Raw genomic sequence first — 16733 nt, 5'->3', positions numbered from 1 at the left:
GAAGCAGTTTAAAAACGATAAGTTCTTATAGACACTTATTAGATTTTTTAACGTTAAACTCAAGGCAATTAGAAAATATGTATTGCGTGGTTTGAAAATCTTATACAGGGTCGCATAAAAGTTACTGCTTTGTGAATTAAATTAAATTTAAAAAATTAAAGGATTTTAAAGCGTTGTACATTAATATTTTTTAATACAAAAAATAATTCGGGCAAGGTAAAGACAGATGAAAGTTTTGTTTCATCATAACAAAAATGGTCTTAGAAACGGTTCGAATATACGAGAATATAACTTAAAATCCAAGAGAAATATACCATTTTAATTTTGCCCATGAGATTAGTATTTAACAAGTTCGTTATTGGACATAAGTATTATTCAACGACTATTTAATATTTCATCTCACACGTTGTGTTACTTAAGTATATATCGCCAGAGGTTACAAAAGTGTAAAAATTTAAGAAAAAAAAAATTTGAGAAAATAACTTAGTAATCTAAAGATAAGTCTTATTTTTTAATGTCATCTTAGAGGCATGAAAAAAAATATACTCGGAAAAATCTTATGAAGCATGCCAATGTCATGAAGCTATTCGTACTAGTGTTTGAAATCCAATATGCCCGGTCCAAAGCATGCTCCTTCTCCAAACCTCGTCCAGGGGGCTTCCATCTGTGACGTTTTTGGGGCCAACGTCCGTCAGGCATTCTTAATGGGTGTCCAAACCATGTTAAACCTCTTTTTTCTATTAGGTCAATGACCGTTTCTGTAGCATTTATGTTATTTCTTATAGATTCGTTGGTATTCCTTTCCAGCCTTGATGTTTTAGCACTTCTTCTCAAATAATCCATTTCAACATTCTGCATTAATTGTCCATACTTCAGAGCCATAACAAAGAACTGATTCAACCATGGTTTGCCCTATACTTTTTTTGTTCCTTTTGGAACTGTTGCGATCCGACCATAAGGAGTTCAGACATCCTACAATTTTACGTCCCTGATTAATTCGGTGTTTAATTTCGGTTTCCCCCAAGCCGTTCTTATCAATGAGTGCACCTAAATATTTAAATGTTTCCACTTGCTTGATTTCCACGTCCTCGTCTATCAACACTTCAAACCTTGCATCTGAATTGATAACTAAATATTCTGTTTTTCTTCCTGCTGACTTATTTTACAGCCTCCCCTCCACATATTTTACATGTTCTCTGTATAGACGCTTTATCATAAATTCTAGATCATAAGAATCTTGAGCTAGGACGACTTGGTCATTTGCAAAGTTCAGGGAGAACAGTACGTCATTTCCTATGGGGATTCCCATTCTCTGGCAGTGGATTTTCCAATTTTGTAGGGCTGCCTCAATATAAAAATTAAACAGTAAGAGTGACATAATGTATCCTTGTCTTAGTCCTTAGTTAGTACTTTTATTCGCTCTGATAGTCTATTTCCGATTTTGAGGTAAGTACTGTTATTACTGTATACTTATATTTCTGTGATTATTTCTAAAAGACATGGACTAATGCCCAGTTGTTGTAAAGCTTGCTACAATTTAAGTCTTGGAACTGTATCATACGTCTTTTCTGAGTCGATGAAGGCTAGATCTATTTCGGTACCAACCGCGATTCTTTTTTCTATTAATTGTTGAAGTACAAACAAGTTATCAGTGCAAGATCTACCAGGCGTAAATCCACTTTGTTCTTCGCTAATTAGATGTCCTACATCATCTTGTATTTTTCCATTTATTATCTTTTCAAACAATCTCCCGGAAGTAGGTAGAACACTTAATCCTTTGTAGCGGTTAGGATCTTTTCGATTACCGTTTTTAAAGATGGACACTTGGTGAGCGGTTTTCCATTTAGATGGTACTTTAATTTGTTGGCAGCATTAATTCATTAGAAAAGTTATTCGTTCTATTAGGGGTGTACCTCCTGCTTTAAGTAACTCTACAGCTATATTGACAGGTCCTGGAGATCGCCTGTTTTTCATTTTAATTAACGCAGTACTGACCTCGTTGTTAGTAGTATTAATTTTACTGTTTGTTTGTCTCTCCGTACTGTATTCCTCTCCCATATATTCCAATCTGGACTCTTAGAGTAAATTTTTATAATACTGTTACGATAAATTCTGACCCAAAACCGTAAATATATATATTACTAATATTTTCATTCATTCACGTATTTTTTAGGTAATGCCTACCTGACACACGATGGGTCCCCCTTTGTAATAAAAACAACAATTCGAACCTTCTGGAGACAAGCCGATTTAACCATACCGGTTCTGAGAACAATTCGCCGCTCTGTCTAGAAGGCCGTAGACGTTTCTAGTCTAACAGTAGTGAATATATAACAGGACTTTTTGGAGAATAGAAAACAGTTAATTCTGAAGACGCGCTCGCAATAAAATGTTACGTTCGCTTTTTAATAAATTATGTATATTTAGTGATAAATAAATTAATATCAGTTATTGTGCTTTTTAATGAATTAAGATAAGAACACGACATTATAAATTAAATAGACATTGAAATAAAAGCATCACAGTGGTGTAAGAAGTGAGATCGAACATAAATTAGACTTATAATAATAATACAAGTGAATATTTGTAAATTGTGAAAATGACGACGATTTATGAACTGACAGTGACTAATTTAAGAAGACATCTTGAAGACAGAGAATTAGCTTCTACCGGAAAAAAGGCTGAGTTAGTCCAACGACTAAAGAACGCTTTGCTAGAAGAAGGACTAGATCCAGAGACTTATATATTTGAAGATGCTGTCCTCTCGTCGATTTTGAAAGTTTCTGGTGATGTAGCCAAAGTTTCTGGTGATGTAGCCAAAGTTTCTGGTGATGAAGCCAAAGTTTCTGGTGACATCGCATCATTAGAGAACAAAGTTTCTGGCGATATTTCGAAAGTTTCCGGCGACATCGCTTCTTTAGAAAGCAAAGTTTCTAACGAGATTTCTTCCCTGGAAAGCAAAGTTTCTGCTAACATCTCTTTAGAAATCTCTAAAGTCACTTCTGAGATGTCTGCCCTGGACGATAGAATATCTTCGTTAAAAAACCAAGTTGCTGCCGATAAGTTGGCCTTCGAAGAAAAGATTAAAGAGATGGAAAGGAAGATGGAAGAAACAGGGACAGCAGAGAGAGGTAACAATCCGATTACAGTGGAGATAAAAGAAGACGAGACGAAATTTAAGTTGGAGACACGGCCGAAATTTGAAGGAAGTGGAGGTTCTATTCATGTTAAAGTCCCAACTTTCGACGGAAAATCCTCATGGAACAACTACATGAAACAGTTCGAATCAGCCGCAAGAGCAAATGGATGGTCTGAAAAAGAAAAGGCTGTAAACCTGACTATCGCTCTTCGAGGAGATGCCTTAGATGTGCTTCAGACCATAGCCGTAGAGGAGACCGATGATTTCGAACAACTGAAGAAGATGTTAAATATGCGATATGGCCACGAACATTTGGAGCATGTATATCAGTCACAGCTTAAAAATCGTAGACAGAAGAAAGATGAGGCTCTTCAAGAATATGAGGTAGATATTGCCAGATTAGTACGATATGCTTATCCAACAGCTCCCAATGACATGATGGAAAAATTGGCCGTTCAAACGTTTATTGATGGTCTTCGTGATCATGAAATGCAGAGAACACTGCGATTAGCTCGTCACAAGACGCTGGTTGATGTCCTATCCGCCTCCCTCGAATACGAGTCAGCTACGCAGGCCTCTGGCGGGTACAGTAAAGTTAGGACTGTAAAAGAGGAAGGAGATGAAGATAAACTTGACCAGCTCGTTAATATGATGAAAAGCATGACATACAAGAAAACGAAGACCATCAGATGCTGGAATTGTGGCGAAATAGGACACGTACGAAGCTCCTGTAAGCACCCTAGGTACGACGCCAATCAAGAAACTCACCATCAGGAAAACTAGAACGGGTCAGCCTTAGGGGGGCAGCTTCGACCCAAAACTTTTCCAAAGACCCTCTCATACTAATAGCTTCTTTGAAATGTCGTGAAGATAGTGTATATGTAGATGGAGACATAAATGGTAAAAAGCATACGTTGTTGGTGGATACCGGAGCGACCAGAACCATTATACGCCCGACAGTTATAAACAGCCGAAAGAAACTGTTACCAACGAGGTTCCGACTTCGGACCGCTACAGGTGAAAATGCCAACATTCATGGAGAAATCCAGGTACAATTGGGAATTGGGGCAGAAAAGTTTGTCCATACTGTTATAGTTGCTGACATCGAAGAGGATGTTATATTAGGAATGGACGTAATGAATATGCATGGATTCCAATTGGATTTTAAAAATAAGGTAATCAAAGTTGGCAACGAGGAGGTATTTCTCCATCCACATAATGACAACACTGTGCAAGCAGCCATTACAGTAGATACAGTCGTGCCTGCGAGAAGCGAAACGATCATAGTAGCGCGACTACAGGGAATTATAGACGAAGGGAGACCTGTTATGATGGAGCCTTGGAACCACGACGATGAGGTTGGTCGTGGAATCATAATTGGAAAGGAATTGGTGACTTCGGCTAAAGAAATTCCTGTGAGACTTATCAATGTCAACGACTACCCAGTGACCATAAAGAAAGAGACAAAAGTAGGAACTTGTGTACCTGTGACATCCATAATCCGTCAAGCGACAACATCTGATAATTCCAACGACAAATTCGACCAAATGGTTGCAGTTGCAGGACAGTCTCTAAATCAGATGGAGAAAAAGAAATTAAGGGAATTTCTTCGGCAGTATCGTGATATTTTCGTACCGAAAGGAGGAAAGACGGGAAGAACTACGGTTGTTAAGCATAAAATTGATACTGGTAATGCTAAGCCAATTCGTCAAACAGCTCGACGATTACCACAGGCGAAAAGAGAGGAAGCTGAAACGATTGTCCAGGAAATGAAGAAAGACGGGGTGATAGAACCTTCTACGAGCCCATGGGTCTCTCCGGTGGTCCTGGTTAAGAAGAAAGACGGAACGACGAGGTTCTGTGTGGATTACCGTTTGCTGAACAACGTTACCAAGAAAGATAGTTATCCTCTGCCTCGGATCGATGACACATTGGACACATTGGCTGGAAGTAAATTGTTTTCTACTTTAGATTTGAAGTCTGGATACTGGCAGGTAGAAATGGACCCAGTAGATAAAGAAAAGACAGCCTTCACCACAGGATCTGGATTGTGGCAATTCAACGTTATGCCATTTGGACTCTGTAATGCTCCTGCGACATTTGAGAGGCTTATGGAAAATGTGTTGAGAGGGTTATCTTTGGAAAACATGCCTGGTTTATTTAGATGACATAATCGTCTTGGGGGAGACATTCGAAGATCATTTGAGGAATTTAGAAAACGTTTTTAATCGACTTAAAGCTGCCCAATTGATGTTAAACCCCAAGAAGTGCCAGCTATTTCAAGGTAAAGTCAATTATCTGGGTCAGATAGTCAGTAAAGAAGGAGTGGCCGTGGATAAGGGAAAAATCGATTTCATTAAGGAATGGCCAAAACCAACTGACAAACATCAAGTGAGAAGTTTTCTTGGACTATGTACTTACTACCGGAGGTTTATTAAGAAGTTTGCAGATATCGCTAAGCCATTAACGCGACTTACAGAGGAAGCAAGAGAATACCGCTGGGATACAGACTGCCAAAATGCCTTTGAGACCTTAAAAAAACATCTAATAACAGCACCAATTTTAGGGTATTCACTGCCAGAAGGAGAGTTCATCTTAGATACGGATGCAAGTAATGTATGAATTGGAGGAGTGCTGTCTCAGATTCAAGGAGGACAGGAACGAGTCCTCGGATATTTTAGTAAAGTTCTTTCAAAACCTGAGCGGAATTATTGCGTCACGAGAAGAGAACTTCTAGCAGTAGTTAAATCAGTAGAGCACTTCTATCAATACCTCTATGACAGAAAGTTTCTAATCCGAACCGACCATGCCGCCCTTAAGTGGTTGATGCAGTTTAAGAATCCAGAGGGTCAGATAGCCAGGTGGATCGAACGACTCCAAGAATACGATTTTAAGATTGAGCAAGGGGCCGGAGTTAGCCACAGAAACGCTGATTCTCTTTCCAGAAGGCCATGCCCAGCAGAGTGTTCCCACTGCAACAAAACGGAATCCAAGGAAGCAGCAGTGCTAGGAACGACGATTGTCAACGACGACTGGACGCCTACTAAGATAAGGGCAGAACAAGAGAGAGATCCAGTTATACAGAAAATCCGAAAATGGAAAGAGGAAAACCATCGACCACCTTGGCAGGAAATATCAAACCTATGCTCAGTAGTTAAGACGTATTGGGCCCAGTGGGACTCATTTATCATCGAAGATGGCTTGCTCAAACGAGTCCTGGAACATGATGACGGTTCAGAGACGAGAAGACAGTTGGTGATCCCAAAGAGCAGAATAGCCGAAGTACTTCGTCAGTTACACGACAGTCCATCGGGAGGGCATTTTGGTGTAAGGAAAACCCTTCAGCGAATTCGGGAACGGTTTTATTGGATGAACAGTTCCGACGATGTAAAAGACTGGTGTAAGAAATGTACTATTTGTGCCACGAGTAACGGGCCTTACCGAAAAAGGAGAGCTCCTATGAGACAATATAATGTTGGAAGCCCGTTTGAAAGAATAGCTTTGGACATCGCTGGGCCATTTTCAGAAAGTGAAAATGGAGGCAAGTACATGCTGGTAATAATGGATTACTTTACTAAGTGGGTCGAGATTTACGCACTTTCCGACCAGAAGGCCGCCACCGTTGCAGATAAGTTGATCCAAGAATATATCAGCCGATTTGGAGTGCCTTTGGAGATACATAGTGACCAAGGCAGGAACTTCGAAAGCGATCTATTCCAAGGAATATGTGATAGACTAGGCATGAAGAAAACAAGAACTACCGCGTATCACCCGCAATCGGATGGTATGGTAGAACGAATGAATAGGACAGTTGGCAAGTATTTGACAAAGATGGTGTCCGATCATCAGCGAGACTGGGACCAATACCTTCCGTTCTTCACAATGGCCTACAGATCTGCTGTTAACGAATCAACAGGCCAGACACCAGCCAAAGTCCTATTCGGACGCGAAATGCGACTACCTTGTGATCTCGAGTTTGGATGTAAACCTGGAGAAGATGTAGCAGGTGAAGATTATGTGATCGAATTACGAAGAAGAATGGACGATGTACATGAGTTGGTCCGTTCCCACCTTCAGATCGCTAGCGACAGAATGAAGAAACGGTACGATACACAAGCCGAAAAGGGTTGCTTTAAGAAGAACGACAAAGTATGGCTGTATAATCCCAAGAAGCGAAAAGGTTGTTCTCCCAAATTGCAGCAGTTTTGGGAAGGTCCATACCTCATTATGGAGAAGATCAACGATGTCATCTACCGAATAAGCAAGATTCCGAGGGAAAAGCCGACGATAGTACACCATAACCGGTTGGCGTCTTTCGAAGGTGACCACAACGTAGATGAAGAAGTGGAAGTAAACCAAGTCCACGATGTGTCTGACCTCACGTTTGAGGAATTCATGGGTGCCTATGGAGGTACCGGTAAAGCGAGACATGGTGTTACCACTGAAGAAAAGCAAGATCTACTCGCGCTCCCCGATGACTACTCGCTGGCCCTTACCATCCCGGCCAGTATCAAAGACGCACCAGGGTTGGCATCCGTCTTTCGAAGGAAGTTTGGTCGAGTTGCAGAACTTCAATGCCAAGTGCCAGCTCCCGGTAAAACCTTGAAACTCCAAGATGCATCACGTTACCTTTTCTACCTGGTAACAAAAGACACTGCCCGTGACCAACCTACCTACCGAGATGTATGGGAAGCCTTACTTCAATTGAGAGAGCACGTACTGGAGTCCGACGTGCAAAAGTTAGCCATGCCAAAGTTGGAGTGCCGCCAATTAGATTGGAGGGTTATCCGAAATATGGTGGAAGAGATCTTTAAAGACACCGAAGTCCAGGTGTTAGTCTGTTGCAATCCGTATAGTTACTGGTGCTGAGAGAAAACCGTCCCTTGTCATTTTTATACAACTGGAAGTTGTAAAAGAGGGTCCAGTTGCCGATACCAGCATACCGTTCCGGTTCCAGTCCCGAGAAGGTTCCAGGAGGAACAATCTTTTAAGAGGGGGGCAATGTTACGATAAATTCTGACCCAAAACCGTAAATATATTTATTACTAATATTTTCATTCATTCACGTATTTTTTAGGTAATGCCTACCTGACACACGATGGGTCCCCCTTTGTAATAAAAACAACAATTCGAACCTTCTGGAGACAAGCCGATTTAACCATACCGGTTCTGAGAACAATTCGTCGCTCTGTCTAGAAGGCCGTAGACGTTTCTAGTCTAACAGTAGTGAATATATAACAGGACTTTTTGGAGAATAAAAAACAGTTAATTCTGAAGACGCGCTCGCGATAAAATGTTACGTTCGCTTTTTAATAAATTATGTATATTTAGTGATAAATAAATTAATATCAGTTATTGTGCTTTTTAATGAATTAAGATAAGAACACGAGATTATAAATTAAATAGACATTGAAATAAAAGCATCACAATACTTTTTCCACTTTTCTATAAAAATTAAGTTGCTTAACGAGTTATGGGTGTTTTTTTTTTTTAGATTAGTGATAGTTCTATGCTTCCGTAGTCTGAGAACCACCAATTAAATTTTCAACTTTCAATTGCGTACTTCTCGGTTTTTCCATTGACATGTTACTCTATTGCTAGATTTTTTATTTATTAATTTGCTTGCAGTCAATAAGGGCTTTTGAAGTTAAAAAGATTTATTTTTATATTGTTTTTATTCAAAAAATCCTAGAGGTATAAGTTTTACCCTAATTTTTATAAGTATATATAAGAATCCTTAAAAATAGCTTATTTCTGTTGACCAATAATAATAGTAAGCTGTGAAGCTTTAAAAATCACCTTGATTTCGATTTTAGTTTGATTGAACCACATTCACCACATATTGTGAAACCAACTACAGTTTCCTCGGACGTAACACAAAGATTAAAATGATATTTAAGCAAGTCGAAGAAATAATAAAGATTATCAAAGATTGCCAAGTTAATCCAAATTTAATTTAGGCGTCAACGATCGGAAATCAAATAACCAAAGTGACGCAAACGAGATGCCGAAGATAATTCAGTTTCACAACTTTTTATATAAAAGCTGAAAGACAATAATAATTAAAAAATATATGCAGTTGCGTAATGGTATTAATTATCTGCTTTTGGAAATACACATATTGTTTTAAAATTGCTCATCAATAATCATACGTAACTTTAATTAGATATTATAGTTCCGGTGGTTAGTTAATTTACATAATTTTAGATTTGCTTATAAGAATCGACATAAGAGATCTCAATATTATGTTAGAAAAAGAAATAAGAGTAGGTATAAAAGGAAAAAAAATGTGATTGGTTAAAATACGACTGGTTTTTAAAGAGAAGTTATACAAAGATATAATTAAGTTTATATCATAATTTTGTTATTTTTTCCTGAATTCTTGGTTTTATTTACTTTCTTTATTTTACAGAATTCTTCATTTCGTAACGTCTATATACAGTGTTTTACGACCAGTGTACACTATCTATATAGCGGAAACTACTTACACGATATTTATGAAAATTTATTTATAAAGATAACCAGTTATGAAGATTGACAGGCATGGCACTTCCGGGTATACCGGAAGTAAACAGCAACTTTGTTATTTTAACTGAAATACCCTGTATATTATTACATTTTTAGAGTTTGCATAAGATTCTAGATAAAATTTGTATAAGGTACTATAGGTCAAAATTTCAAATTTTTTGGTATTCATCTTCTTTCAAAAATTTTGACATATAGAAACAAACTTTTTACAGAATAATTCATCCATTTATAAACAATGTCTTGAAAATATTTGCATACAAATAGTAAGTAATGTTTTTTCGGTAATTTACATCTAAATCTAATTTCTAAATATAGAGCCATTTCACAAATCACACTCCATTTCTTTGAACTTTAAACCACAGCAAGTCAATAATTTTAAGCTGTATTTTATTATTTTTATGAAAACAATGTTCCATATACCTAAAGTTTTGGATATAATTGTGGTTTATTGATAAATGTAAGATATTTGTTGTTTTATTTTAGAAGTACGTTTATGAAGATGTCATACTTGCCATAATGGTCATTATTTCTGGTTACTGGTACTTTTACAAAGTGATAGAAATGGCTCGTTTATTAATAAACACTAGAGATTACAAGATTTACTTTTTATACTTGGGGAATATGACCTTTATTATTACATAATAACCGTCACATTCCCCAAGCCGAATATAACATGTTAATATATATGCTACATAAATATAAATAAATGCCATAAATGCTACAATGTATGCAACCCGTAAAGCCGTGAAGAGATTAGATACTTAAATTAACATATTTTGTTTTTTTTTTAACAAAATATAGTATCTTTTAAAAATGTTGTCTAGAATCTTATGCCATATCTAAAAACGCAATAATATACAGGGAGCTCCATTTAAACTAACAAAGTTGCTGTTCAGTTCCGGTTTAACCAGCAGTAGCATGTCTGTTCGTCTGTTTGCAGGAGTCTTTATCCAAATTTCTCCTTCTCATCTTATTCTTTCCATTTTTTTGCTGGACGGCCTCTTTTTCTTCTTTTTTATGTGACCCAATGATACATTAATTTGTTAAGGTAATCTATCATCTAAGATCCATTCTCTTTTCAGGAGGGCGTAACAAAAGCGTTGTTTTTTGCTTCTAGCCTGTCTACTAACGCCGTTTCTATACTTATTATATTCCGAATTTCTTCATTTTTGACACGGTCCAATAATGTAACTTGACAACATCTTAAATCCTGTTTCAACCATATTAATTTGATTGATTGATTGATTTGTTCCTATTATCCATATTGATATGGTTGATGAAATCGTAATATTTACAGATATGTATAGAAAAGTATTCATAGACATATCACACAATATTTGAGAGATAGAGATTGCAGGCATGTAGACGTGAGTGATTTGTTGACCTTCTTCGGACAACTCTATTTGATTGGAATCGCACAATTGTGATGGAACTTTGTGAAAGAGATGGCACCGAGATTGAAATTGTTCGAGCAGTTATGAGCTATAAACGTTTCCTATTTATTATACTTACTCTAGAACTGTTAAGAACAGCTGTAAACAAACTTATGTGGGCTAGAATGATCATCAACATTAAATAAGGCTTTAGGACGAGAAGAAGAAGTATCACATTATTAAGGTTATTTACAATATATATTGGAATAAATCGTCAAAACTATAGATCAAAATCTGACTGTTGATACAATAAATCTAAATAACAAGAAGTTTATACCAGGACTTTATTTTATCTTCTTTACTATATTTTAATCTTTAGGTAGAGGAGATATTACAGACAGCGATTTAAAACCAAGCACAAGGAATAAAAATAGACGAAACATGTATAAACAAAATACGTTATGCCGATATATATATATATATATATATATATATATATATATATATATATATATATATATATATATATATATATATATATATATATATATAAGTAGCGGAACTTTAGAACTAGCCTGACTGCCTACGCTAGCTCCTGGTTTTTCCTTCACTCGCTTCTTCGACTAAACCAGTCCCATAGTATTTCAATATTACCCTACCCAAACGTCAAATCCCTTTCCTATATTCCACCCCTTTCCCAACACTTACTAACCTGTCTTGAGGTAAATGAGTTTTAAAACAACAGGATCTGGTCCCCAAGTTAATGCTCAATCCCACACCTCTAAGGAGGTCAGCCTCATGGAATCTGGGGGTGATAAAAACTCATTAAAACATCTAAAGCAACATATTTGTATTGCTAGTTTCAATACCAGAACTCTCAAATCGCCTGAAAGAATAGATGAACTGGAAGAGGAACTTACTAGGATTAAATGAGATGTCTTTGGTAAGACTACCAGGAGAATATTGTACAATACTCCATTCTGGACATATAATCTACCAGTTCGATAAAGAGTAGAATAGACATGTTGGCGGTGTAGCACTATTGGTCCGTAAAAGAATCAAACATCTGGTCATAAAAACTGCTCTAATGTCGAAGAGGGTCCTATACATAATTTTTAAACTGTCAGCAAGGTACAGCATTCAACTTATTTAAGTATACGCTTGCACTAGCCAATCAACAGATGAAGAAATAGAGAAATTCTAGAAAGATAGAAAGATATTTTTTATATCTAAAGCCATGGACATCTCATTTAAAAAAAAACATGAGAGATTTTAACGCCAAACTAGGGAGGCATACCGGCAACATACCAAATAAAGGAATATATGGTCTAGAAATTACGAAAGAAATTGAAGAATGGTTACTTACATACACACAGGGGCAAAACCTATTTTTTAACATTTAATTTTAACATTTTTTAATGCACCAGATAATAGAAGGTTTATCTGGATAGGCACAGACAGGAAAACCAAAAACAAAATTGATTACATATTAGTCAACCAGAAATATATAGTAACAGATGTATCGGTACTCAATAGATTTAGTCTTGGAAGTGACCACAGCTTAATAAAAGCAAAAATAATAATCAATATAAAATTTGAAAAAAAAAAAAACCAATTTTGCAAAAAAGAACCCTTAACTACTAAAGAACTTATGGAAAACAGTATTAATTACCAGAAACATCTTAAATCTAACCTAAAACCAATAGATAAGTTAAAAAAAATTACATAAAAGACTTGGCAGAAACGATAGGAACCAGTATAATCACTTTGATCAAAAAAACCCATAGGAATCCGAAACCGAAAAATAATAAATAAAGACAGACATAACAGATGATTAAGGACACAAGCTGCATGGATCGAAATTTACTAAAAGATAAGGACCTTAATAAGGTCATAAGAAAAAGGATACAGACATCAGAGACAACAATATCGAAAAAATCGAAAATAATATTATAGAGAAAAACAAGAGCATAAAAGCGTTAAAAACTCGTTAAATAGCCAAGGCCGACAAGAAAAATACTAAGTAAAAGAAAAAAATGGAATTACTACAAACGGCAATAATCAGATAATTAATACTGTTGAAGATTACTATAGGACTACTACTACAAGAGAAATGTACCAAAGTAGGCTAGCACAGAAGATACAGCTAAAACAAATAGACGACATCGAAGATATAAACGCGAACTGGGAGAAAATTAAAAACAACATTAAAGAAGCAGCAACAGAAGCTCTAGGAAAATGCAAAGTCATACTGAACAAAAGAAACAAAAACAGTACACCATGGTTCAGAAAAGAAATAAAAGAGATATGTAAAGAGAACCGAGAGGCCTACACGAAGTACGAAACATCAAATACTCCAGAATCCCGAGACACCTATAGAAGAATACGAAATGAAACAAAGCAGTTGGTAAGAAGAACAAAAAATGAACACTAAGAACAGTTTACAAAAAGGATGGAAAGTGACGTCTATGGTACACAGAAACAAATATGGAGATTCATAAAAAACCAACGGAAAGAAATGGCAGAATTGAAGGAATAGGATAACATACCAGCAAAAGAATGGGAAAGATACCTGACGGTCTTGTTTAAAGGAAAGGAAAATATTAATCAACACAATAACGTACCTGAATTAAAACACGAAATAAAAATCAGTTTTCAGGAAGTAGAGATGGCCATAAATTCACTCAAAAATAAAAAGTCACCAGGACCAGACGGAATAACCAACGAGCTTCTAAAACACGGAGGAGAAAGTATAACCCTTGAGATGACAAAACTTATACAAAAGCTAATATTGCACTGCAAGATACCAGACTCATGGAGAAACATCATAATGATACAAATGTCAAAAAAGGAGATAAAGAACACCCCAACAATTAGATGTGTAAATCCACTGAACACCACACTTAAGCTTAAGCACTTAACTTAAGCAGACAAAACGGAAACAGGAGTGGAACGAACACATTAGTAGAATGACAGAGGATAGAATAGTACGAATAAGATGAGATAAGTCACCAAATGGACGAAGAAGTATTGGCAGACCAAGAAAGAGATGGTGCGATAATTTAAACAATTTAGGAGGCTAATACTGAAGAAGAAACAGGCTTTAAAGCCTACATACAAAAAGAAAGAAGAAGAAGAAGAAGAAGAAGAAGAAGAAGAAGAAGAAGATTACTATACAAAAAATTATAATCGTCCAACGTAGCAAAAACACGAAAATCACGATATGAAACGAAAAATACTGAATTTAGGATCTAAAATACTACCGAGTATACAGAAATTACTAACTAAGAAGTTAAGACACTTCGCTAATCCATTTTCCCACAAGGTTCCTATTGCTTGATATTTACATAATCACAATAAATCCCTGCTGGTAAATAGAATATTAAAAATACCCACTGGCTTGCAGATTCAGAAATGCAATCTTCTATATCAAGTACTACTCTTCATCAAATAAGATCAAATATTCACGATCATGTTTAGTGCCAGTACATCAAAATTATAACAGTATCCGCTACTTCCACAGAAATCTCAAAATTTGTAGCCGAATCAAATAAGCCTTTCAAGTATAAATTGCTTGAATGATTTATGTTCATATTATTTCACAATCAGTTTATTTACTTTATTTTTATATTTGTTATTCAAAATAATATTCGGTAAAATATTAGTTACTGCGGAATAATTTCTCCTAAATATGAGAAAATATAAAACTTTTTACACATATTGCATTAAACAAATCTAAAATTAAAAAAAAATAAAACGACTTGTTCACATTCAACTCAATACTGAAATACTGCCCAATTTGAAAACTAAGTATCCTATTAATAGATTAGTAAAATAAAGCATATAATAACGATTCAACATTTTATATTTCGGAGATTTATTCTCAGAAAGAATATTGGAAATATAACACAAAACAATTTTAATTCAGTTTACTATAGCCAAAAATATTTATGGTAATTTTTTCTTTAAATGAAAAACAAATTTTAATGATTAAAAAAATTTAATTTTCAGTGATCTATAACTAGAACTCTAGCCTACAATGGGTTAACCAAAATATTACTCTTAGCCGGCACGAATTTATAAAACACCGTATAATAGTGTAGCCAATTTAAAAGTGTAAAGCTTAAAGCTATCTTTAATTTTCATAAATAGTTTTTTTGGTATCTTTTACATAATGCCTTTATAATTCTAATCAATTACTCTGTGTATTTTTCACGCTTTTTGCGATAGTTTTACTGTTATACTGGCACTCTCAAGTATGCCCGGCTATGATAAGTTTTCGATATCGTCCTTATCTTAAGAAATTTCTTAAATCACTTAAATTAATGTACAATAACCAATTTAAAAAATTAAATTATTGATATAAAATTGTATACTTTAATTAGACCAAGTAAACTAACTAAAATTGTAATTTCCCTTTAAAAAATTAGAATAAGAAATATCGAACACAGCTTTCGTTAAGAAGAATGCAAAATAAAGAAATTTAAGCTATTTTCTACAAAAACAAATAAACAACAAAAATAATACTATTAATTTACAATGAAAAATCACTTACTTTATTGATTCAAAAAATCCAAAAACAGCTGTTCTCGCGATCGTTCCGGAAGATTCCTTATCAAAAACGCCCGAAACAACTTCGAATAAACTACGAGAGCAATGCACTAGAAGAAGACTAACTACATCCACCAAAGCGCATCATTAGAACATCAAGAGATGAACCCAAACAATCCGTTCTCCCCCTTCAACCACTACCAAGCATGTTTCTTCACCATCTCGACGACCTTTCACAATATTCTTCACACACTCACGTTAGGCCAGCAGCTCGAGGCGAAGACCGCCGAAGGCGACGGTGGATTTTTTCAATCGGCAAAGATTTGTGCGTGATTTGATATTAATTTGTGTGATGTAAAAAATGTATGTTCAATTTAATTTCCACAGCGATTTTATTTATAGTATTGGTAATGATCTTTTTATTTTTGTTGTGGCAATATAATCCATTATCTAATGGATTGTTAAAAAATTCTTTTGGGATGTCCTCAATAAACACATACGGTGTGACCCACCATAATTAACAATGGTACTGGAAGATCTAAAGATGTTCTGTTGTGCGGTTATATATTAAAAAAAAATGTACAGTGTAGCCCAAAAGTAACGCACAAAATCATGATTTTGTTCCTAATAGAGTTTGAAAAAAAAAACAAAAATATATCGATTTTTGTCACTGTTTTCTCGCAGTAATGACGTCAGTACCCTTTAAATAGCACGGTCTTAAGCAGTATGTATCCAATTTTTCGTCATCTTTCGCAGATCATCGTGCCATCGTGTAGGTGGTCTTCCTCTGTTTCGTTTATCTGTCCTTGGTCCCTATTTGGTTAACTTGCGGGTCGACCTTCCATCTTTCATCTTTGCTACGTGACCAGCCATCTACATTTCAATCTGCAAGCTATCTCCACAACATCTGCAATTCTGGTTTTTTTTTCGTAGGTCTTCGTTTGTGATCTTGTCTTTTATTGTTACTCCTATCATTGAACGCTCCATCCTTCTTTGTACTTCTCTTAGTTTTAAATTATTGTTTTTTGTTACGGACAGTGTTTTCGCACCGTAGGTTATTGCTGGCAGAACACACTGATCGAAAACTTTCCGCTTCCGATCAATTGGTATGTTCCTGTCTTTAAATACGTTTTTAGGTGCTT

At 35.7% G+C, this 16733-nt stretch overlaps 1 protein-coding gene across 1 annotated transcript in view; it reads right to left on the bottom strand.

The window, feature by feature from the left end:
• The window catches only part of LOC140448844 (uncharacterized), a 207916-nt gene extending 192122 nt beyond the window's left edge, over window positions 1-15794 (bottom strand). Inside the window, exon 1 of the mRNA XM_072541965.1 lies at window positions 15596-15794. The gene's annotated coding sequence lies outside the window, so the exon portion shown is untranslated. The remainder of the gene's footprint in view (window positions 1-15595) is intronic.
• Between the last annotated feature and the right edge of the window lie 939 nt (window positions 15795-16733).

This window comes from Diabrotica undecimpunctata, chromosome 1 (assembly GCF_040954645.1).
Source record: "Diabrotica undecimpunctata isolate CICGRU chromosome 1, icDiaUnde3, whole genome shotgun sequence".
Classification (NCBI taxonomy): domain Eukaryota; kingdom Metazoa; phylum Arthropoda; class Insecta; order Coleoptera; family Chrysomelidae; genus Diabrotica; species Diabrotica undecimpunctata.
This window is presented reverse-complemented; position numbering and strand designations above follow the sequence as displayed.